This window comes from Pholcus phalangioides, unplaced genomic scaffold (assembly GCF_987345545.1).
Source record: "Pholcus phalangioides strain wild (caught in Gottingen) unplaced genomic scaffold, Ppha-v1.0 ptg000006l_1, whole genome shotgun sequence".
NCBI lineage: Eukaryota > Metazoa > Arthropoda > Arachnida > Araneae > Pholcidae > Pholcus > Pholcus phalangioides.
Genome location: NW_028301599.1, coordinates 3117879 through 3126602, shown reverse-complemented (window position 1 = coordinate 3126602; position 8724 = coordinate 3117879).

Genomic DNA, 8724 nt, shown 5'->3' with positions numbered 1-8724 from the left:
AGAATTTTATCGTAATTAAACAATTTCAGATCTAATAATTCAAATTTTTGCAGTGTATAACTTTTTGAGATATTCATATCTTATTTCATAACATTTATTAACATAACGTACGGTTCTTGAGAGAAATGGCGGGAAAATATAAAAATTTAATCCACAGGGTTGCCTGGAAGGACGTTGTGTCCCTTGAAGCCCAATATGACTATTATGTGTTCATGTCTTGTCTTTGAAATGTATTTGCAAAAAAAAAAAAAAGTGTTTTGCAAAAAAAAATCAAAAAAAAAAATCAGATGAATATTTTTTGTCATGTGAAATATAAGCATTCAGTGTCAAATGAATATTCTAGTCATAATTATCACAATATAGTTTATGAGTTGCAGGGCCGGTTCTGGACATTTTTCAAGTGTAAGCAAATAATTTTTTAGTGCCTCCCCGTCCACCTCAATCACCCACATCGCCCCAATTTTTCCCCTTATTGCATCAGAAATCACCCCTCATCGGCCCCACCTTCAATGCGCCTTCTGCGGCTGCGTAGTTCGCAGGATTCAAGATACAGCCCTGATGCGTTGGGAAGATAATTTTAATCATTTTTTCAATGAACAATAAAAATTCAAGTTGGCTTCATTGGAAATACGTGAGAAAAATGTAACATTTTTTCAGAACAGTTGGGACGGCCAAAATTAAAAAAAAGTTATCGTGAAAATACGAGAATGTCTTGGGCGTAGGTCCCCCTATCTACATCAAAAATGATGTTAAAGAAAGCAAAGGATCATGGCGAAAGATGCGCGCATGCGTCTTCATGTCCAAGTTTAGGAATTTCTCCCTGGTACCCCTACTTCTACGCTTTCTCTCACATTTTAGTATTGAACACGGCCGCTCTGGTGGTTGAGTGGTCATAGTGACAGACATGCATCGCGCGCACCCGGGTTCAAACACCACCGGTAATACACCGGTGGTCGGGTGAAGTTGGTTTCCTGTGGTTCTCAACTTCGATTCGTGCGAATGCTAGCCGATCTCTCCGTTAAAAAGTCTGCCACAATGAGCAACATGCCTAAAACGATAGAGATATTCAATCATTACTTTACTCATTGTGCAAAAAATAGATGGCAGCACTATAACAAGCATCACACATAACAAACTTGACGTTATGTTCACGACACGTATACGCACATTCCAACATGTACCAGTTCGTTAGAAATTCCGCAGAAGAATATAGACGAGGTGCATGCGTGGCTTAGTAGTACAGTAGAACCTCTCGATAACGGACACTCATGGGACCAAACTATTTTGTCCTCTAACGGAGAGTGCGAGTGCCCGCTACGACGTTTGGCTTCGGTCGAAATCGGTTCCATATATTAAAATTTAAATGTATATGCCACTGTGCAAAAGTAGTACACCGATGGTTGTGCATAATCACTAGTTGTATCGATAAAGAAAGTTTGATTAAATTTCCCTACATTTGTCACTTTTATTGGCGATTATGCATAATTCCCAAATGACGTTGGAAAGTCTGATAAACATGGCAAAATTTATAACCTTTTTTATCTTCATTAAATTAATTATTTTACCCGTACATGATACGTGCTCTGCACATATTTTACAATAAAAATATGTGTTAAGAAGATAATAATTAAATTAAATTAAAAAATAAGTGTTAAGGTATCCGACTACGTTGAAAACGTCATTTTGGAAGAAAATATAGATTTTTATTTTTTTTATTTTTTATAAAAGCCCTATTTGTTGTGATTCCAAAACAGGCCTTGTTTTGTTTATATGATGCTTAGAATCAAAGTTACGTTCACTTTAGTGTTGCGTTTTTACATACAAGTAATACGCGAATAAAGACTTTAAACGTGTTTTAAGAAGAATGCGATTTTTGACATTTTACTTGACTTTGTGACATGATTTATAAAAATTGATGCATCGCATCCTTACGAAATTTTAATGTAATATTTTGCTATATATTGTTGAGGTTATGAACCAAAATCTAAGGTCTATCACACATATTTTTTGAATTACAGTGTTTTATAGACAAAATGTAGGATGAAATTTCAAAATATTCACACGTACTTAAACATATTTTGGAGTAACTTATGAACATATCATGCAATCCTTCAAATTTTGGTTCACAACCTGTAGCATTACTAGCTAAATGCACTGTGAAAATAACAAATCATTTCATTAATAAAATTTTTTGCAATCGTGTTTCGAATATCACATGAATTTTGCCTAAAATTTGACATAAAAACGACTTTTTCATAGAAAATATAATAGATAGACTAAAATTTGTCACTATTTTCACCATTTCGAGACACTTTCTATCAAAAAATGTATTTAAAGTTCACTCCAGAACCATTTTAAGGAAAAGTGACAAGTCGGATACCTTAAGAAGATAAAAAAAAAATTATAACATTATCAATCTGCTAATGTTAGCTTACTCCACACGTATCAACCCCCCCCCCCTTTTTTTCTCGTTTATTCACGTGGTTACTCTTGTTCTTTCTCGTGTATTATATTATTTCTAGCTCGCAACTGCATTTCTCCCTCATTTTGCAATGTAGTTCTATGTATATGTTTTTTTTTCGCAATTTATCGCATTTATTCATTTATCTCTGATGATTTGCTCTTGCATTGCCTTATTTGTGCATAGCATGCAGTTTCATTTTCTCCTTATTTTTGCTGTCAGCAATATGGTTATTTTTCGTATTTTTGATTATTATTGTTATTATTATCATTGTTATATTTTTTTTTGGATGAACAAATAGTGATCGAATTCATGTGATATTGCAATTTATGTAATTACAATACGGAAATGGTGTGTATTATGTCTTCATTATAACTTTTTCTCTGACGTTCTTGATTATAGTTATATGACTGATGCCGGTTCTACAGTTTCTGTACTGCAGACTGAACTTGTTTAAACAAAAATTTTGTCATGAACACATCTTGTATATATTTAGATATCTCTGATTGGTGTCTCCCGACTGTGTAAAATTTTATAATGTTTGGGGGGGGGGAATTCTTGGGTATCTTCTACCATCAAACATGGCCCCCCCCCCATGGCAATTTCCCTTTATTCTTTCGACTGTGTTGTCTTGTGTTTTATCTCGATGAGCACACATTTTGCAAAGATCTGTAAACAATACTCTCCTGGCTCTTTTCATTCTCTACACATACATACACTACACAACTTACACACATGCACAAACTTGTCTTTTTCCTTCACATACCACCCCCGATGATCTGTAAGTCACCAGACAGCCTGCAAAGGGTCGGAGGCGGGGGAAACGTTCAACTGGTCTGGTTGACTTTCTAAGAATGTAATAAAAAAATTTATATATGTATAAACCGGTACTGAACTGTTTCTGAATTATATATTTGTTTTATTAATATCACAGAAACACATTGGGGGGGGGGGGGGGCTTGCCAGATGTGCTAACGTTACTTTTACGCACGAAAAAATAATTGTTAAAATTTTGAGCCACACTAAATAATTTAATGAAAATATTTTGCTCATAAAATACTCATTGATATCATACTATTTTTTTTCATGCAGTCCATTAATCAAAAACCGGTCACGGATTTCAACCGAAGAGTTATAACAGTTTCAATTGATAGGTGGCAGGAAGAGTTCCAGTCCAATGATGTGTTTCTCACACGTAATGTAATACTGTAGAATATATTTATTTCCCAATATTTTTCTGAACACATATTCTTGATGATGAAATTTTATTTTTACCCATTTTGTTTGTTATCGACAAAAGTAACTAAGAAATCACAATGTTTTCATGATGAATACGTTTACAAAATATGGATGTTTGGAATCTGAGAATGATTGAAAATGCTTCCTTGTACACAGTTTTTTGCTGAGCGAAAAAAAAAAATTCCCCATATGGTGCAAAGTGCATGTTATTTTGTCATTACTCATAGATATCGAAATTCTGTGTGCAGAGAAACAACAGGTCTGCCAGGAGAAATGAAAGACAATGTGCCCCCTATCTGAAAAAAAAGTTATAGGACACATTTCATGAAGGAATACAATTTTTCCTTTCTCTGCTAACCTCTCGGTGCTTATCATAGAGTTATAATAGTATATCTTTATAGATATAATAATATCTTTAGTCTATGGTGCTTATCATGCCTTCCCTCCCATCCCGGAGCTAGCTCCCTTCCCTATAATACTAAGATCTTCGGTGAGGCTTCCTCTATATTGAATTTACTGTGTAAAAAACAAAAACAATGAGATTTATCCCGTGTTCCTGTGATAGAGCCCTGCCAGCCCTGCCCTTGTGAGGGTCATGGTGCTCACTTAGCCATTGAGGATAGATGCTTGATTTCGTACCCAGGAGATATTTACAGGCAACTCACATGAACATCCCTATGATTCAATTCACCCTATGATTAGAATCATGATCATTTCAGTTAAAGCATATTTCACATGAACGGGAGCGTTTCTTTTGGTGATGGGTATAATCAAAGTTCTTGATTCGTGAATATGCCTCCCAATACGATATTGTCGGCCCATTTCTCTCTCACAAACATGCTGATGGAAAATGTTCCAATACTGTTCAAATTGCTCAGCTTGGTATTGAGACTCTTACCGTATTCACTGAAATCATTCAAGTCTGTAGATCAACCGTTCATTTTACATTAAATGGCTCAAGATCTTTCTGAAAGAGAAAGAAGACTGTGAGAGAATCTGGAAAGTGATTGATTCCGAGATGGAAATAAATTAATCAGGCTCAAGGGACAGTTACTCATTGGATTCATTTTGATTAGCACGAAAATTTAAGCTCGCGACGTTGCAGTTTCATTTTATTCGTGGCTGCTGGCGTGTGCATCTACATCGACTAAAATGTTCGTTAACCGAAATCCGTATTTGTTAGAAGAGGCAGAAAAACGTAGAAGAAGAAAAATCTTCGGTTAGCCGAAAAATTCGTAATCCGGGGCATTCGTTGGCCAAGGTATCACTGTATTTGCTATTGATTCCAAATGTTTTATCCGATAAAAATATTAGGGTCGATGTGTATAATCATAATATTCGGTTCATAGAATTTGGAATTGTTCTAGACCTGTGGGTGTGCTCAGTTGAATTTTATATAAAGAAAAATAATTCTTATTAATGAATTAATTCTGTGTGGGTGCTCGGAATTTATCCTACAAAACGCTGTGCTCCGACGCCACTGATTCGACGAAGCGGGGAAAATTTGCTGAACTTATTTTGATGAAGAGGGGAACTTTAATATATTGTCTCTATGGGAGAAATTTTTGTTCCTAAGAAGGATTTTATTTGTTTAAGGGGGGGGGGGGGCAATTGCATACAGTCAGTTATAAAGACCCCACGCTATAGCGACCATTCCATTACAAAGACCGGTAGGATAAGTCCCAAATGTTTTCATAGAACGCTTATCATATATGTTTTACATTTAATATAACGACCCTCCCAATATAACGTCCGTTTTGGACGGAACGAAGGGGGGATATCCAGCGTCGACTGTATAAATAAAAATTTATTTCTTTGTATAATTCATTCATAAATATGTGCTCAAACTCCTACATCATAAACAAAAACCTTCTTAGTCTAGAATTCTTTAATTAATTTATTTTTTACACTCACACCAATTGTAAATATTTTGTCCCTATAGAAATTGTAAATACTCGAGCTCCCTCCCTCTAAACATACTTTAACGTGTTCTGTAAATACACAAATAAGCTTACTCAATTTTAGTGTTTACTGACTCTTATCAGCTTTTCACATTGACCCATTTTTTGTATATAAATAAATATTGTTTTTCTACATCGAGGCAAAACATTTTCACTATCACTACTGAAACTTTGGACATGTAGTATACCGAATATCTTGTGTTCCCCCCTGCAGTGCAGATTTGAAAGGGGTGTTGCTGAAGAAACTCAGGGCAAAATGCTTTCTTCTTCAGAAATTAACCTGTATAAAAGGCTACTCTGTGAATAAAGGAACGAATTTTATTTGAACAAACTTCTTATACTAGAATTTCTTCTAGTATTTCTAGTAACTTCTTCTTATACCGTAGATCAGTGGTTTAGGAGATCAGGAGAGGGTTACCGGTCCACGACCCGGTAAATCTCTTGCGTATGTGAAAGGCCCAGTCATACACACAACTTTTTTTTTTTACCGAGCACAACTCAGGTCTATCGCCATAGTAATTTACTACCTAGTGAGTTGTGCCGGAATTGTAAGTGTGTGTACCTAACAGTCTGAGCGCGTATCTAGTATTGTGTATGATTTTTCAGTGCTGCCATCTATATCTCAGAAGTGAAATGAGTGATGTGTAGTGACTGAATATTTGTACTGTTTGTAGGCCTGTAGCTCTCTGTGGCGAGACTTTTTAACGGGGAGATCGGCTCGCATTTGCGCCTCGAAGTTGGGAACCACAGAAAACCAACTTCAGCCGACCACCACTGTGGCGACGGTGGGGCTCGAACTCGGGTCCCCCAAGACTGAGCATGGAGTGGCTTCGGCCATGGTTACCTTTCAGGATGACTTGGAGATAAGTAACTGGAGCAATAAACTCAATGATCTAAATACGGTATTTCAGGCGGAGCTGTTTGCGCTGCTCACAGCTACGCAACAGGCAAGCGCCAGCAAGAAAGAAACACACATTCTTTCTGATTCACTTTCTTCATTATATGCGGTTCTAGACCCCCTATCACGCCACATGATGGCTCGGAAAATTAGAGACCTGTTACTGCCAAATAAACATATCTATATCTCGTGGATCAAAGCGCATAGTGAAAATACTGGGAATGAAGCAGCTGATCGGTTAGCCAAAAGAGCGACCGAAAGACCAGAAACAGATTTCTCTATCCTTCTTCCAAAGTCGTGGGCGATGAAGAAGTTGCAAAATGATCTGTTACAGAAATGGCAATCGCGATGGTCAAATGACACGAAAACAGGTCGTAAGATATATGAAGTTCTCCCACAAGTTAAATGCTCTAGTTATGGCTGGTCTAGAGAGGCTATTTTATTTTTTTCAGAGCATGGCCCCTTCCCCTCCTATCTTCATCGTTTTCATAAGAGTAGGTTTTCAAGCATGTGTAAATGTGGAGTGGAGGGAACCGTCTTTCACTATGCTACGGCATGCGAGTATACCAAGGACTTTCACTTTGGCTCTACTACGCCACAGAATTACATCACTTGGAAGAAACAGTTACTGAGAAAACACTCCAGAATCGAAAGAATTAAGCGCCTTGTTAGATACGTCATTTCAAACGAAGACAAATTAACAGTCACGAAACAGTGCCAAAGTACGAATGTTTCAGTTCCCTCACAAGCTGATAACAACCCTTCATCAGACTCAGACTATGATCCCCTGGCATGAAATGCGATATTTTGGGATTGTCTCACGGTGTCTTTGTGCGAGACTTCTGATAGACAATGAAGTTCCTTGATTCCCGTTGCTGTCAATGGACAATGTCGCCTGTCTTGTATATATTATATATATATGAGTGTTTATATGCTTGTATATATATGTTTATGTATCTTATATATGTGTGTCTATAGTTATTTGTGGGCCCCCTTCGTGGCCTGCTGGCGACGTGCGTATGCACCTGCCCATGTAACCTCAACTTTTTGTCTTCTTATCCGCTGTAGGTCTTTGGGTGCTTAGTGCTCCGGATATTGCATCGCTCTTCCACCATGGCCCAAACCCTCTGGGTGACCAGCTTATATCCCCTATGGGGACAGAGCGGGGGCCATGGTCGGTTTCGGGTCCCCGCGATGCGAGTCCGTCACTTTGACCACTCGACCACCACAGCGGCCATACACACAACTAACGAGAAATTAATGGGAAAAATGAAACACTGCGAATCACTCACTGCCTGGTGTGACTAGCGTTATGGCCCGGTAATGGGCCTCGACCCGGCGGTTGAGAAACACTGCCTTAGATCAGGAACTGAGCAGGGCTGACCTTTAGGAAGGCGCATAACGGATTTCGTTGGTGAGGGAGGGGGGGGGCACACAGGGAATCTTATTCATACAAATTTTGAGTTGCTAACCTTCAGAAAGCGTTTGAATTAACAGAAATCAATTTAGATAACGTATAAAGGTGCTTTCTTCCCAATATTTTAATTTTGTTTTACACAATTGCTTTTCATTTCTTATCGTCTTGGAAAAAAAATCAGCGGATAGAAATGATGTTTTACTCCAAATCTTTGGTCCGAGTCAAAACAAAAACATCGTGTAATCAAATATTGTGTGACGTGCGTGAATGAAAACAATAATTTTTATAACATTAAAATGTAAAGAGAGGAATCGGACCGAACCTGAACGTCGCATAAATGTGGAAAGTCGTATAAACGAGGTTCGAGACTACATGCGAAAAGAGGAAGATGATTTGCATATTGAAGTTGTAAACATAGACATAACCCTAAAAATAACTTACCATTTAAAAAAGGCCTAAAAATGTCTAATTAGAATACGCAGAAGACATTTTTTTCGATTGGATTGGAATCCATTGAAGACATCGAAGATGATGAATATAAATGGTGGTGACCTAAGGTTCTCAATAAATTAGTTCCTGATAAGACTGCGAAAAATGGTTTTGAACTAGGAAAAAATAGAGCTCCTTGAAATGCCTGGCTGACACACCCGTCCTCCTTGAGCAAATGTGTGAAATCGGTAATATCGCTATACCTAATCGTTGTTTCTATCCTGCTTTTATTTCCCTTTCAACGATTTCCGAGCCATCA